The sequence below is a fragment of the Gadus chalcogrammus genome, chromosome 7 (assembly GCF_026213295.1).
Source record: "Gadus chalcogrammus isolate NIFS_2021 chromosome 7, NIFS_Gcha_1.0, whole genome shotgun sequence".
NCBI classification, from domain to species: domain Eukaryota; kingdom Metazoa; phylum Chordata; class Actinopteri; order Gadiformes; family Gadidae; genus Gadus; species Gadus chalcogrammus.
The window spans coordinates 1,337,175-1,353,702 of record NC_079418.1 but is presented as its reverse complement, the minus strand read 5'-3'; the positions used below and the strand labels follow the sequence as shown (position 1 = coordinate 1,353,702).

The window sequence follows — 16,528 nt, the reverse complement described above, 5'->3', positions numbered from 1 at the left end:
CTGCGACATGCCGCCGGTTGCCGCGAGGCACCATCGCCCGGAAGCGGGCAGCCGGCAGCGCGCGGTTCAGTCGACTTCAGGTTGATGTGAAAGTGGAAGAACCAGAGACGTCGCAGAACCCGACAAAGTCGTTTGTGATTCATAATATCGTCTGGAGGCGCACACAATATGTTATATGATATAGATATCTATGTATTATATGATATTATTTAGATATAGAGCTCCAGGACTGTAACGCAAGTGTTGTACACTTCCTTGTTATTTGGATAACCGTTCTGCTGTTGGTGTGATGGCGCATAACACGTCGGACTCTCGTCTCTGGTATTTCTACAACGAGACTCGTATTGGGGGTTATCTCAGCCATGGTTGAGAATGAATTGGGGGGAAGGAACTTTGGCTTTGACTACCTCAAGAACATGAACCACGACATGGAGGAGAAAGGGATTGTTGGCGGCGAATGTCTCCCGCTTGAGCCCCGCTGAGGGACCACCGCCGGAGGCGGAGGTGCATAAGCGCTGCCCGGCAAAGATCCCTTTCTCCTCCTTGTCGTGGTTCATGGTCTTGAGGGAGTCAAAGCCAAAGTTCCTTCCCCCCAATTCATTCTCAACCATGGCTGAGATAACCCCCAATACGAGTCTCGTTGTAGAAATACCAGAGACGAGAGTCCGACGTGATGCGCCATCACACCAACAGCAGAACGGTTATCCAAATAACAAGGAAGTGTACAACACTTGCGTTACAGTCCTGGAGCTCTATATCTAAATAATATCATATAATACATAGATATCTATATCATATAACATATTGTGTGCGCCTCCAGACGATATTATGAATCACAAACGACTTTGTCGGGTTCTGCAACGTCTCTGGTTCTTCCACTTTCACATCAACCTGAAGTCGACTGAACCGCGCGCTGCCTGCTGCCGGCTGCCCGCTGCCGGGCGATGGTGCCTCGCGGCAACCGGCGGCATGTCGCAGTTCATGTACTTCAGCGAGTCAAAGCAAAGTTCCTTTCCCCCAATTCCTTCTCAACCATGGCTCAGATAACCCCCACGACAGTCTCGTTGTGGAAATACAAGACACGTCAAAGAACCGACAAGAAACACTTGCGTTACAGTGTGTGTATTCACACACACACACGTGGCGCTCGCACGGTCGAGTCTCATTGGCGGGCCAACGTCTCTGGGCGGGCCAGGCAGAGTAAGGGGACGAGCCGAGATTCCTCATGAGCACAGATTTCCAAATCAGCGCCCTTGAGCCTCCGTTTTTTCAAAGGCGAGCAGAACAGCTAGTGCTCGTTTTACACCAAACGCAAGTTTTAGCCACTGGGGGACCATAGGCAGGCTAGGGGAACTCATATTTATGTTAGAAAACCTCATAAATTGAGATTTTCATGTCATGGGACCTTTAAGAAAAACTCTACGTGGGTCCGCAAAATGCACAGAGACGCTATGTAGTAATGGCGATTGGCGACTCGCCTGTATAAGAGTGTTGTAGCACTGCACGACAATACCTACTTGTTTTGGTGAGGACTCCACCCGTCACGTACCAGCCATCAGGAGCTGCGGGAGTCAACAGATCTTCAGTTATCACACTGGGCTTCATCTATGGAAAAAAAGGGCTTAACCCCAAAAAAATGTATACAAAAGGTTTTTCAATGGATTCTAGTAGTATTTGCTGTGCTGAATAACGTACTAAAAGTATACCGAAATATACCTCCCAGAAAGCCCTCATTTCCAAGATGGCGTCCGAAATGGCGGCAGGGAGCTTGAATGGCTTTATCTCAAATTTAAAAAATGTTGCAGAGGAATTGTCACATGATTCTGGTACCTCTGGACATGCTTATGAAAAAAAAAATACAAGAAAATACACCTTCCGGAAAGGCTTCATTTTCAAGATGGCATCCAAAATGGTGGCCGGCCACACTCAAACTCCAAAATGCATAGGAAGAGCAGAATCCCATCTTATTCAACGTATCAAAATGAACCTAGATCGGTTAAAATGGTGCATTTGCACTGCAAGGCCAATATGCAAAGGGACAAGTACATCTCGCTTACAGCTGCTTGTACAATTGCGTGGCCAATGCTAGCAATTTACTGCTCCGTCTCATTACCGACAAACAAAGCTTTTAACACAATATCGAGTGATTTTGGAATATAATCAAGGGCATTTTGGAGTTTGAGTGTGTCTGTAGTCGGGTACTCATTAACAGGTGGGACATTTGTCTATGTCACTTTTTATGAGTTTTGCAGCTGTTTCAAGCAAGCGTCTCTTCCCCTGCCTTTCTAGCAGTTATATTTACCTAGATTTGTTGCACGTTCCTAATGTATAGAGGTACCAGAATCAGTTGAAACATTCTTTTATAACATTTTCCATTTGAGATATAGCCATTCTAAGCTCCCGGCAGCCATTTTGGATACCATTATGAAAATGAAGCCTTTCTGGCTACATAAGCATATTTGCAGGTACCAGAATCAAGTAAAAAATCATTCAAATAATCTTTTTCTATCGAGATATATAGCCATTTTAAGCTTGGCCGGCCACAATTTGACGCCATCTTGAAAATGAAGCCTTTACGGAAGGCGTATTTTCCTAGATTTTTTGTATGTTCGTAAGCATGTCCAGAGGTACCATAATCAGTTGATGATTCCTTTGCAACATTTTTTCAATTTGAGATATAGCCGTTTCAAGCTCCCCGCCGCCATTTCGGCCGCCATTTTGGAAATGAGGGCTTTCTGGGAGGTATATTTTGGTATACTTTTAGTATGTTATTCAGCACACCACATACTACGAGAATCCATTGAAAAACCTTTTTTGGGTTTAAGCCAGGCCCCCAGGATAGGCGCATACTTCCGCAATCCACCAGTGCTCAGAGGCCAAGCCTGGTATTGCATCTGTTTAAGCTGGCTGTGGACGGGGGTCCGTCATTTCATGTGGCCCAGAAGTAGATATCGCCGTCCACTCCAATACAAGTGGGGAACAGGATTGTGTCTCCGCAAAAAATGTCTGGATATCAATCAAAGGCTAATAATTACCTTCATGCCATGTCCTAAAAAAATGTAAGTTTTTTCTTTCCAAAACGCCACCTCAAGCATTTTATTAGCCGTTATCTCGCTGGGGAAGAGGGGTGTGCAGCTGAAAGGAGTCGTAGTGAAACAAATGGCATCCGAGAGGGCCTAGTTCAGTGCTCCGTTAACGTGTCCGATTTTTGGACTGGTTCATCTGCTGCTCAATAACTCTCACGGTCCTCTGCTTGCGATCATTGTGATTCATCATGCATTGATCCATTTATTCAAAAGATCCAAAGACAAAGAAGCGGTGCATTACGGTATCAGTTCTATATTTCTGCATCCGGTACGTCACGGACTAGGCCACGTGTCTTGGCCCTATAACGCGGAAGCAAATCCCTCCTTTATGTTACCCTGCGCCACTGAGAAGTTTGTATAGGAATGAATGGGCGGTCATTTTCCAGTCCGTGGCCCATCCTTTATTATGTCCATGGTTTAAGCCCTTTTTTCATAGATTGACTCACCTAAGTATTCAGATGAGCTTCGAGATGTCAACAACACGAGGTCCGACGACTCCGGAAGTGATGGCAGGCACGTGTGTGTGGGTGTGTGTGGTCCTCCCGCTTGCTGTAGTTCGAGTAACTCTGATTGACTGATCGAGATAACCAATCCCAGACCAATCCATCAGTCCTTTGTGCCTAGATTTAACCAACCACGGAAGGCACCATGCAATATGAACCAATCAGAAGCAACGTAAGGCGGGTCTTGACGTCTCTAACAATCTTTAAGCAGAACAACTGGGGGGTATACCACGAATCTCGCTGAACATACCCAGGCTTTCTTGGGAAAACCTGGCTCGATAGAGCCGCAACTCGCAATCAGAGTTAAATGGTACCACGAAGCTCACTTCAGATTCAATTAGTTGAACCAGGTTTTCCGCTTTAGGTTCAGTTTTTTGCGTCATTTTTCTCACCTTTACGATAGATCAAGCAGTCTTTATGCGTATAAGTTAAAAGATTCTGCATATTGTCTATAAAATAACTGCCAAATGCAGAATTGTTCGCCATTAATCCAAATAGAATGATGATGATTTAAAAATGCATAAGCAACGTCCATCCTGCCTTATTCTATCATTTAGGGAATTCACTTTGAATACACCCTATGTAAGAAATGTATCGCATGTTATCAACCGCTGAGAGGTAGCGGCTGTAGCGTAGTGGATTAGTAGACCCGGGCCCTGTACCACGAAGCTCGCTTAGAGGGTTAGCGAGGTATGTTGAGCTCCAAGCCTGGGTTAGTTGTACCACGAAAGTCGATCTCTTTTAGCGTCGCTGTATCACCATGGTGACTTATGCTCGCAACCAAACCTGGTCGGGAGCAGTTTTTCGGCTTAAGGCCGATTTATGCTCAGTTACGTAAGCGTAAGCGCAAGCGCAAGAGGCCCTTGCGCGCCCTTGCGCGACTTCTCACGTCTTGCGTGCGTCGGGCGATTTTTCTAGACTTGCGTCATTTTTTACGTAAGCTTTTACGCGAGCCGCGCAGCCTGCAAGGCTGTGATTGGTCTGCTCGTCTGGTTACTACTTCCTGTCTGGAGTATCACATTTCCTGTTTTCATACCGCCACCTACCACCCGATCTGGCACATAATTATGCGAACCCTTCCACAGGGGCAAAGTGCTATTTTGATGCGCGACATCAAACAGCTGATGCGGGATTGTGAGCCTTTTTAATGATCTTGTCACCCGATATTCGTTCTATTAGGCCTACTGGCCTTATTTTTTTTAGTGTTAGCCTATTTGAATTAATTACGTAATGTTTTGTGTTCACGTTCTATGTGAAACATAAGTGTTCATGTTCTGTGTGAAACATAAGTTCAGTAGCCTCTTTGAGTGAATGAAATTTGAAAGCGTGAGTGTGTAGTGAATGAAAAATGTGTGCGTGTATGGTGGGACTCTGTATTTGATAAATAAACCCCTTTTCTCTAATAATGCTGCCTACCATATAATTTATGTGGACATTATGCGCTATAGCTTAAAGCCTTTGGCTATAGGCCTACACTTAAATAATTCATTCATCTGTCAAGGCAGTAGCTGTTGTATAAACATTTTATATGGATATGAATTAATGAGTTTGACGTAAACCAAATTAGGTAACTTGTGTAACATGATAACTAATGAATCAAAAGTCATGCTTCCAAGTGACCAATGTATATATATTTATTGGTCAGTGCGCATACCCAATCGTAGCACATTGTACTGGTTGGGAAACACGCCAGCATCTGACAAAAAATAATCTGCCAGCTGCTCCCTGACAAGGGCCGGTTTTGGTGAGAGTCGGGAAGATATCGGATGACTCGCGAAAGGAGATCATCAAACTTTGGCACATAAACAAACCAACGACTCCCACAGACAAAGATGTCATTCTCGAGGTCGTCTTCAACGAAAAACTTTACTCCACATATTACTCCACCTACTGTTCTGGCGGTAAATTGCTTGGCAACACGCGCAAAACGCGCAACCTAAAAGGGAGCATGAATTGCTTTGAGTAAATTTTGCGCAACAACGTAACACCAACGCTGAAGCATGCAGCTGCCTTTAGTCTAGCCGGAGATCGGCTACTTAAATCGGCGTGCGCAGCTTCCTAGCCCCTCCTCTGACAATGGCGTCACCATTTGTGGGTGTTCCCGTGGACCCCGGCGCACTTCTCGTACAGGCGTCTCTCCGGAGATAGAGGGTTTTACGGGACAGAACCGATCCCTTGGCATTGTCTGACGATATTCAGATTTCAGACTTTATTGTCATTGTGCAAACAACGAAATTGGGGTTCTTCATGAGAGATACAGATTTTCATCAGAGGGTGTTCGTTATTTGATCGTCCTTTTGGACCTTATGTAGACAATGATTACTGTTGCGCATTGTGTCTCTGTGACAGAGTTCTAGAGTGGAGGTAGCGCGTCAGTCTTGAATTTCTGCGTGGGGGGGTCGACTCCCAAGTGATGCAAATTTATGTGAAGCTTAAAAAGTCCTAATTCTCATGCATATGGAATACTTATTCACTAAAGCTTATGGAATTATATTTTTGTGCTTATTTCGAACTTGAACCCATATTTTCAAGGCCGTGCTGGCACCACATCTATGGGGGTAAAATGCATGATGATAGACCGGCGAAATTGAACCCCGGTCGCTGGCGTTCGGGTCTTATACCAATCCATTACGCTAGAGCCGCTACCCCTCGGCAGTCGAAAACATGCCATACATTTCTTAAATTGGGTGTATTTAAAGTGAATTCCCTAAATGATAGAATAAGGCAGGATGGACGTTGCTTATGCATTTTTAAATCATCATCATTCTATTTGGATTAATGGCGAACAATTCTGCATTTAGCATAGTTATTTTACAGACAATATGCAGAATATTTTCACTTCTACGCATATAGACTGCTTGATCTATCGTAAAGGTGAGAAAAATGACGCAAAAAACGCCCCTTTCACGTGAACGCGCACTGAACCTAAAGCGGAAAACCTGGTTCAACTAATTGAATCTAAAGTGAGCTTCGTGGTACCATTTAACTCTGATTGCGAGTTGCGGCTCTGTCGAGCCAGGTTTTCCCAAGAAAGCCTGGGTATGTTCAGCGAGCTTCGTGGTATAGGGCACCGAACGCCAGCAACCGGGGTTCAAATTCGCCGGTCTATCATCATGCATTTTACCCCCATAGATGTGGTGCCAGCACGGCCTTGAAAATATGGGTTCAAGTTCGAAATAAGCACAAAAATATAACTCCATAAGCTTTAGTGAATAAGTATTCAATATGCATGAGAATTGGGACTTTTTAAGCTTCACATAAATTCGCGTCACCAGACGAACCCCCCGCGCAGAAATTCAAGACTGACGCGCTACCTCCACTCTAGCATGACTCTAGCACTCTGTCACGGAGACACAATGCGCAACAGTAAGCATTATGGCAAGCCGAATTGACATTTATTAACTAAGTTTGACTATCCGGAATTTACATTGTAGATATCAACAACTTCATTCAAGATATCTGTAATGTAGTTGTGACTAGTCGAAACGACAGTTAGAGATATCTGTGACGTAGTTTTGACTAGTCGAAACGATAGTTAGAGATATCTGTAATTCAGGTTTGACTAGGCGAAAGTGAATTACAGATATCTGCAATGACTTCACGGAAAACGACATTCAACTCGTCACACATCTTAAATGACAATTGCAGATATCTGTAATTCAGTTTCGCCTAGGCAGAATGAAAGTTAAAGATATCTCAAACGTCATTTGAGTGTTGGGCATTACGTTTTAGATATCCAGAAATACGTAATTTCCCCTTGCCGCCATAATCAAAGAAGAAGTGGGTTCATTTCCGAATGGAATAAGAAAGGAGCAGTCATGGCGTTGGCTGTGATCGAAAAGATCACGAGAAAATGCCATGAAATTGAACAAGCCCACACACAGGGGATGTGTGGAGAGAGAGAACGTCGTTCTATTGAAAGCTGTAAAGAAATCTCGGAAGAATTGAATATTTGATCACCGGAGACCAACAGCAAACTCAAACGCTGTTTGGCTGAAGTGAAAAATCTAGTTGGCACACATTTCCAGGCTGGGGAAGACAGAAGTTTCTCTGTCGGTCGCATTCGTTCAGGTATGTCCGTTTTTCACTGCATCCATAGGCCTATATGTACGCCGGTCATTATCGGGAAAATAAGCCCCGACAGGGCAAACAGGACACCGACGCGCAGCGGAGATAATTGCTTCGCCCTGAGGCCCAGTGCTCTTACTGTCCTGTCGAATAAAGGCAACTTGTTTAAAATAAAATAAATAAGTTGCCTCCAATTCTTATGAAAGTATACTAAATATAAAGCTAAAGCTATAATGTCATATTACAGTGATAAAACGATATTTTACCTAGGCTAACTAAAACGCTATAACTATGAAAAGCCTGTCTGTTGCAAGATGTATATCCTCACACAAATGTATTAACCTATGTTTAGCAATAATTGTTTATATTTATTAATTTAGTGTATTTATCCATGTGCTTATTAGAGCAATCATTAAATGTATTGGTCTTACTGTTATGTCCACTGGTCACAGCAATAAATACAGTATTTTTGCAAACCCTAAAGCCTCTCCACACCCAGGGTAGCCTATTGGCCTATTCATTAACAATATGCAATTTCAATGCATGTTTGAGAATTGGTATGCTGATATATAGGCCTACTTTAAATTACAATTAATAAACCGTCCAATGCTGCCTCAACCCTTAAACCTTGTTGACTTTTTATTTTGTGTAGGGAGAGCAGGCCGTCCAGCCATTGATGTTACCAGAGAACAGATAGAATTTCTGCTAGCGCAAGGCCATACAATTGCAAAAACTGCTGAAATACTTGGATTTTCCTCATCATTTCTGTACAAGAAGTCAAAGTTGATGGGTATACCTGTCAGAAGTATGCGGCCTGCAATAGATGATGGTGAACTACAACAACATGTGAGGCAACTTCAGGGCCAATATCCTAATTCTGGAAATGAGGTAATTGGTGGTCTTAATTTTTAGCCTGTATTTAATTCACATTTGTGTGCCATTGTTTTTTGATTTTTTTTTTACTTTTCCAAAATCTGTTTCAGATTATTCGAGCCCTGTTGCGCACACAGGGTGTCTTTGTTACACGGTCCAGAGTGCGTGAGATGTTGACACGGGTGAATCCTACTGCTGCAAGGAGATGGAGCAGGACAGTTGCAAGACGTGTTTATCATGTACCTTACCCCAACAGTTTGTGGCACATTGATGGGAACATGCGTCTGATAAGGTTATTATTACCAGACTTGTCATACTTACTACCAGACTTGTCAATATATTATTTTATATTTTTAAAAGAACTTCAGCAAGTGAAAAACTGGAGTTCACAGCTATATTGTTTCAAGACTACTGTCAATAGTATTAGAATTTCAAGTAATCATTTTATTTGTTTTTCAACCTTTCTAGATGGGGCTTTGTGACTCATGGTGCAATTGATGGATACTCCCGTCTGATTACTTACCTCAGCTGCAGCACAGACAATCGTTCCACAACAGTGCTTTCTCAGTTTTTGAAAGCAACATGCCTCTACGCCCTACCATCAAGAGTCAGATCTGATCATGGTGGTGAAAACATCCTTGTGGCTTTGTTCATGCATCTAGTTCAAGGACTTGAACACAGAGGTTTCATAACCGGACGATCAGTTCACAATCAGAGAATTGAACGCCTTTGGCGTGATGTATTTTTGCATGTGTTGCAGCACTTTTACCTAATGTTCTACTCCTTAGAGGATTCAGAGGTTCTAAACCCAGATAATGATGTCCACAGACTATCACTGCATATTGTTTATCTTCCGGAGATTCAAAACAGACTGGAGCAGTTTAGACAGGCCTGGAACCTCCATCCGTTGCAAACAGAAAATAATCCCACACCAACTCAACTCTGGACAGAGGGCATGCTCAGAAATATTGCCACAGACAGCACAGCTGTCAACAATGTGTTTGGGGAGAATCCCTGCAGCGACCAAAACATTGAGGCCATCCTAGCGCAGTACGGAATTCAAACACTGCCTACACTTGATGAGGAAGAGTTCCCAGCTGTAAGGGTAGAGCCACCTCAACTCATCCTCACTCAGCAACAACAGACATCTGTGCACAATGCAATCCAACACATTTCTGATTTGAAGATAAAATATCAGGCTTGCTGTACTGCAATCGTCAGTATTTTGCAAACTGATCAGGTATAGTCCAATTCCAAGCCCAGAGACAACATTTTATTGGTTGCATATATTATCCAGGCTTCAAGAAAGGACTCCACCCCCTCCTCCCTTGGAGACAGGACTCCACCCCCTCCTCCCTTGGAGACTGGACTCCACCCCCTCTCCTCCCGTGGAGACAGGACTCCACCCCCTCTCCTCCCGTGGAGACAGGACTCCACCCCCTCTCCTCCCGTGGAGACAGGACTCCACCCCCTCTCCTCCCTTGGAGACAGGACTCCACCCCCTCCTCCCTTGGAGACAGGACTCCACCCCCTCTCCTCCCGTGGAGACAGGACTCCACCCCTCTCCTCCCTTGGAGACAGGACTCCACCCCCTCCTCCCTTGGAGACTGGACTCCACCCCCTCCTCCCTTGGAGATAGGACTCCACCCCCTCCTCCCTTGGAGACAGGACTCCACCCCCTCCTCCCTTGGAGACAGGACTCCACCCCCTCGCCTCCCGTGGAGACAGGACTCCACCCCCTCCTCCCTTGGAGACAGGACTCCACCCCCTCTCCTCCCGTGGAGACAGGACTCCACCCCATGGGTTTCAGCGGCCCTCACAACCCCACACCACCACCCCACCCCTTTCAAGTGTATATTGTATATAGTTCTCTGCAAACCTATGGTGGCACCATGCCTTCAGTGTGTCTTGAACAACCACACATAAAAGGTTGCACATATTATATTGACATTTTATCGTATTTGTCTAAATGCATACTTGACTGTAGATAGATTTATGAGTGAAGTTACAAACACAATAGATTGGCCAAATCAGGCCTCAACTGTGCGTATTTGAAAATGTGTTGCAGGGACTACAGTCAACAGCTATGCAGATTATCTTTTCTGTTCCCTTTTCTCATATTTGGTGTGTGTGTGTGTGTGTGTGTGTGTGTGTGTGTGTGTGTGTGTGTGTGTGTGTGTGTGTGTGTGTGTGTGTGTGTGTGTGAGGGTGGTTCATTCTGTGTAATTCAGAGGGTAGAGACAGGTAAATTGCATGTTTCCTATTTTACTCTAGTACATGATGACCACTGTAGGAATGTAATTCATGCACTCTAACTTTGTCGTTGTAATGGCCACCCAGGTGGCGTGGCCAGCCTAATCGAATAAGCACAGCCTATTGACACCTCAGAGTCAAAGACAAAGAAGTTATAGTTGTGATACTGAAATTATCTGCAAGTGTATTTATGAATGTAGCATACTGATATTTGGTCTAGAATTAATCCTTGTGGACAGTAGTCTTATGGTTGTATGGCAATCTTAAGCATATGCATAGTTGTGGTTATGTACATTGTGTTAAATTGAACTTCACACCTCAGCCACACATCTGAGGCCTGTTTCAGGTAGTTGGTTTAACAATACATACTCTGAGTTTAATCCTGCGCTCTGAGTTGGTTGACTCAGAGTTCAGGGTTGAAAAGCAACTCTGGGTTTTCGGTTTCAGAACAGAGGCCTGTTTCAGGTAGCTGGTTTTGAGGCAACCCCGAGTTTGTTCGCTCTGAGTTAATGGAAACTCTGGGTTTTCCGTTTCAGGTAGCAGGTTCAGCGCAACCGAGAGTTAGTTGCTGCGGCAACATACGCCGTGGACCTAACCTGCTCGGGAGGTGGTTAGACCTACTCTGAGTTTGTTGTCTATAAGGCTGAAGGCAGCTCTCCTACAGAAGGAAGTGTTAGAAATGGCATGTCCTTTTCTACGAGAGCCTGTGGACGTAGAGGCTGCGATCCTCCGAAGGAATCTCCGTGAGGAACGATTATTAACACCCCGGTTGGATATACTTTATTTTCCTGATAATTTTCTTCACGAGCGCTATCGTTTTTCAGCGCAATCTATCATTTATTTAGACCACCTTCTCAGCCCCCATGTTAACTGTCAAACGCACCGGGGGCATGCTTTAAGTTTATTTTTTTTATCGCAATTAACGCATGTGCAGAATGATCCGCCCCGTGCATCCAACCCGCTCTGTACTACAGTCACTTCAACGTTGTGGCTTTCCCATGATCAGAGTAGCTGACTAACCACGGACCTAACTTCTGCAAGTCAAGAAACTCATTTTAAGAATGCAAGGCAGAAAAGACCCTGGTACTGCTTTTAACCAGATGCTGTTCTTCTCTACATGCACATGCTCAGCATAATCGTCTGCATTGTTCACTGAAGTAAAACCCTTTGAGTAAACTGTTCAACAAAATAACTTGTCCCACCACAGCCCGTATTCTAATAAAGACAATCTACTTATTATGAGGATTTTTTTATTTCCTGAAAGCACAAAAAAAAAAAAGTCATTTATATTGGGTATGTTTTTAGAGCAGGGAACAGTAGCCTATCCCAGTTTGCACCTCACCCACCTATAACTTATGTTCCAAAATTTGGATCTCCAAAGCATCCTTTTGCATCTTTTGAATTGTTACAATTGCATGGAGGTTGGTGAGGGCATCTGGTTCAAGTAGGGCGATGACGCCATCAGTAACTGGAAGAAGATGATTAGACAGTGCAATTATTACTTGAGCCAGAATATTGCCCCATCTAATTTGCAACGCGCTGGGTTGCGTGTACATATTTAATTATTTTGAATAACCAACCTCTTATACTGTAAAGGCACTTCTATCCTGGGGGGTGGGGGGATCAGAGGAGCTCCCCCCAGGGATGCCCTCAGCCACAGGACGCATACTCTGTTGGCTGAGGGCCATCTCCTCAGCCTCTGTGAGGGCTGCAGGTGGTGGACCCCCTCCAGTCTGCCGGGCCTCTGCATTTTTTCGATTTGCTAACATGGAGGAAAATGTTACCCTAATATTCAGTAAGCGCTATTTTGAAGACGCATATATATTTATAATGCATTTTGCCTAGGTGTAGCCTTCTAATATATCTAAATCCTATTAAATATTGGCAGTGTTGGGGTGGCTGGGAAATGTAGGCCTACTACTTACATTTACTGCTTAAATATAGTATACAAATATATAATACATGTTGAACATAGCTGTTAAATTAGGTAGAGCAGGCAAAACAGCACAATTGATTTGATTTCAATTAAACATTAGTTTACCTGTTTAAACTATATTTTTGTACTTCATTTGCTGCCAAGTCCTCGTGGGGCAACTCGGGGTTGCGTAAATTGACACACACACACACACACACACACACACACACACACACACACACACACACACACACACACACACACACACACACACACACACACACACACACACACACACACACACACACAATTTACATATTGAATAAGTGGAAGATATTAAACTTTCCTCTTATTTTATTTTATTTTACTAATTTATTTGACTCACGCATTGACTTGTTCAGCTATTTCCTGCCAAGCTCTCTCTCGCACTCTTGCTGCCGCGGCGGTATTGCTTTTTTTTGTTAAAATGGGTAACTGCTCGGCATACACGTTCATTAGAATTTCCAATTCCGTGGGGGAAAAGTAAGTGGATCTACGCTTTTGGTCCATGTTTGATCATGTTATCAGAGATCCATTGATGATGGCTCTTCATAGTCAACAGGCACGCCCTCAACCCAGAGTGAACATACTCAGAGTTGATTAACCCAACGCTGATCACCTGTTCTGAAACCGAAAAACCCAGAGTTGCTTTTCAACCCTGAACTCTGAGTCAACCAACTCAGAGCGCAGGATTAAACTCAGAGTATGTTAAACCAGCTACCTGAAACAGGCCTCTGGCAACCCAGTTCCCCAACTAGGCACAGCTGGTATTCAGAAGAAGCGGCTCTAGCTCATTCAAATTGTGGGGCGGAGTTTGTATTACGCACCATCGTTTCCTCCAACCAGTCGTTATTAATTCATAAATCATTTAATTAATAAACCATCAATCAAAAATTCTAAATTGATAAACTAAGGCAAAATAGAGCTCCGCTCCTGGGGATTCATCGCTCTGCCCTTTGACCTCTGAACCCAGTGGATATGTTCGATACAGTGATGCATTCACCTGGGACCGACACACCAACTACAGACCTTCTACAGAGACATCAGACCATCTACAGAGAAGTCAGACCTTCTACTGAGGCCCCGTCCACACGAAGCCGAAACGGGCGAAACCATTACGGTTTCGATCTATCCGGTTTCGGAGTATCTCCGTAAAGACGGAGTCAAGCGAAACCGGGTAGATCTGTAGAAACGCTGTAGTACACATTCCAGGCCCATAAGGGGCGCTGCTTCTGCTACAGAAATCCAGAAGAAAATTAAATAAGAAGAAGAGGCATAAAGCATGCGCATAAAGGGTGAGACTCCGCGGGCTTAACAGTCATTGGCTAGAGGGTCGAGGGGTGGGGCGATGACGTCATGGTTTACGGTTTCAGTCGGTTTCAGGCGTCCACACGAATCCAAAACGAAACCGGGTAGATTTGAAACCACCTCCGAGGGTGGTTTCAGAAGTTTACGGTTTCGGTCAGCGGATTCGCCGGCTTCGTGTGGACGGAAGGCCAAACCGTACAAGACCTTTGCGGTTTCGCCATGAAATCGGCTTTGTGTGGACGGGGCCTGAGACTACAGGCCTTCTACAGAAACAGCAGACCTTCTAAAGAGACCCTACAGAGACTACAGAACTTCTAAAGAGAGAATACAGAGTGTAGTTCCTCTAGACTAGTTATTCTAGATGTGTACTAGTTCCTCTAATGACGTGTACTAGTTATTCTAGATGTGTACTAGTTCCTCTAGACGTGTACTAGTTCCTCTAGACGTGTACTAGTTCCTTAAATGACGTGTACTAGTTCCTCTCATGACATGTACTAGTTCCTTTAGACGTATACTATTTCCTCTAGACGTGTACTAGTTCCTCTAATGCAGGGTTGCCAACAGTCACGCCCCTGGCGTGACTTTCATGCTTTCACTATCGATCTCACGCTGTCACGCACACAAGAAATGTCACACCAAAATAAAAAATCCTCCCATTCATTTTCTGCGAGAGCAGACTAGCAGCTGTAGCATCTGCCTACCTACAATGTGATCACGGCAGTATTCTCTGATCAGTGATTTGCTGAACACCACGCACCTGATACTAAGTTGCGTTTGAAATGGTCAGAGAGAGTTCAGATCCTATAGGTTCTGGAGTCGGAGCCCACTGATGCGCGTTTGAAAGTTTCAATGAAAATGTATCAAGGTAAGCAGATAAAGTAGGCTAACCAATCAAATAATATATTGTCTTATACAATTGTGTGCCTTGTCACTACAGACGTAGCCTTGCCTAATCAGTCTAATTGGGTGCTGAGACAGTAAAGACTTCAACTAGTTGCAAACGTTTTCTCACGTGTGTTATGAGGGCTAGGTAATTGCTAAATAAAGGCTCATGTGCAATGACGTTTTGTTAGATGAGCTTGCTGAAATATTTCAAAAGAAAAACGGATCATGGACATGGAGAGAAGAATCAAGCAGAGCTTCAGCAGGTAAGCTAGTCACATAATGATTTATGTTCAGTTGTTTGTTAGCAAAAAGAAAAATGTTACACTAGGCTACCTTTTCATTAAAAGATGGACAGTGTGCCCTTATGAAGGTATTATTGTAGCAAAAGTTTTTAGCACCTGTATCTGCAGAATTTGAATGCGTACACTAAAGTCACAGTAAATTTGAAGTCGTATATATTTATTTTGCATGTGTTCTCTAAAGTCACAAATGTGTAACAGTACAGGATCTAGTTTACATACAGATAAAGTAATTCATTTTTTTTTCTTCAATCATTGCACTGCTTGTTTGCTGTAATCTACATTTTTCATCGTCACAGAATTCTGTACGTTTTGTGACACAAGCTACATGGAGTCACTGCTGCATCGTGAGCACAAGATGGCTTAGTTTGGAGATGGTGGTCAGTCAGATTCTACGTCTCTATAATGCACTCAAGAGTTATTTTGGAAGCATCCGTAAGTATAAGCCTAGTTTAGATTTTGAAACCTATTTGATTTATCCATCTAATGTAACAATGTATCCGTTTTTGGCTTGTCACAAGTTCACACAGTGTCAAGGAATATGAGAATGTTTCAAAATTATTTATTTTTTGTTTTGCTGTGCCTCTTCTTTAACTCCACAGATGAGAAGCAAGCCAGGTGTGTCCGGCTGCGTGAATCGTTCCAGGACCCAATGACGGAGATCCATCTCTTGTTCTACCAGTTGACACTGATAACTTTCACAAATTTCAACCTGCTATTCCAGCAGAAAGACCCTTGTGTCTATCTACTTCATGAACAAGTACATAGCACTTATTGTTGCATTTAGTTTTTTATTTGTAGTTGAACTCACAAATATATAAAACGTTATTTGTCTACTATACTATTCACGTCACTATTTTAGAGTTCCTTTAGCCCTTTGCCTTCATTAATTGTATGAATTGGAATCAATTACAAGGGGGTATATTTTTTAGGGTAATGTGTGAGAGTCCGTATTTTCGATAACCTAATACTTTTACTTCTATTTCTGTATTCAAGATCAGGTTGTTTGTAAAGAAACTCCTGTCCAAATTCCTGAAGCCAGGAGCTTTTAGAGGGGTCAATGTGGACACAGTGGACCTCAGGGATGAGGAGAGCCAATTGCCAGGTAAATATTAGGAGTGAGAAAAAAAATGGTTTTATATAATTTTTGCATTGTCTGCAGGTCTTCTGTTACTCTAAGCACTAAAATATCCATACATACCTTTTCGATTCTCAGCTTGGTGTTGGCTTCACAACGAGGACAAAGTTAAACCGCCTTCTGGAAGCAGATGATGTCTCCATGGACTCAGCTAAAAACTT

The 16,528-nt window shown here is 43.6% G+C and overlaps 1 protein-coding gene and 2 long non-coding RNA genes across 8 annotated transcripts in view; 1 reads left to right on the top strand and 2 right to left on the bottom strand.

The window, feature by feature from the left end:
• Positions 1-3,711, bottom strand: part of LOC130385355 (tudor domain-containing protein 15-like) — a 37,973-nt gene extending 34,262 nt beyond the window's left edge. For 5 of the 6 annotated variants that reach the window (XM_056593821.1, XM_056593823.1, XM_056593824.1 and 2 more), the window contains exons 1-2: positions 3,533-3,711; positions 1,518-1,562 (exon numbers count right to left, since the gene is read on the bottom strand). The gene's annotated coding sequence lies outside the window, so the exon portion shown is untranslated. Of the gene's footprint in view, positions 1-1,517; positions 1,622-3,532 lie in introns of all 6 variants that reach the window. The other variant, XM_056593822.1, reaches the window with a different exon arrangement.
• Positions 3,712-12,128: 8,417 nt separating this feature from the next.
• LOC130385366 (uncharacterized) lies at positions 12,129-13,119 on the bottom strand. The gene is made up of 2 exons (XR_008895996.1): positions 12,825-13,119; positions 12,129-12,545 (listed from the first exon to the last, which is right to left on the bottom strand). It is a non-coding gene; the product is annotated as an uncharacterized LOC130385366 (long non-coding RNA).
• A 1,714-nt stretch (positions 13,120-14,833) lies between these two features.
• Positions 14,834-15,971, top strand: LOC130385368 (uncharacterized). The gene is made up of 4 exons (XR_008895998.1): positions 14,834-14,910; positions 15,119-15,193; positions 15,529-15,664; positions 15,832-15,971. It is a non-coding gene; the product is annotated as an uncharacterized LOC130385368 (long non-coding RNA).
• The last annotated feature ends 557 nt before the right edge of the window (positions 15,972-16,528 follow it).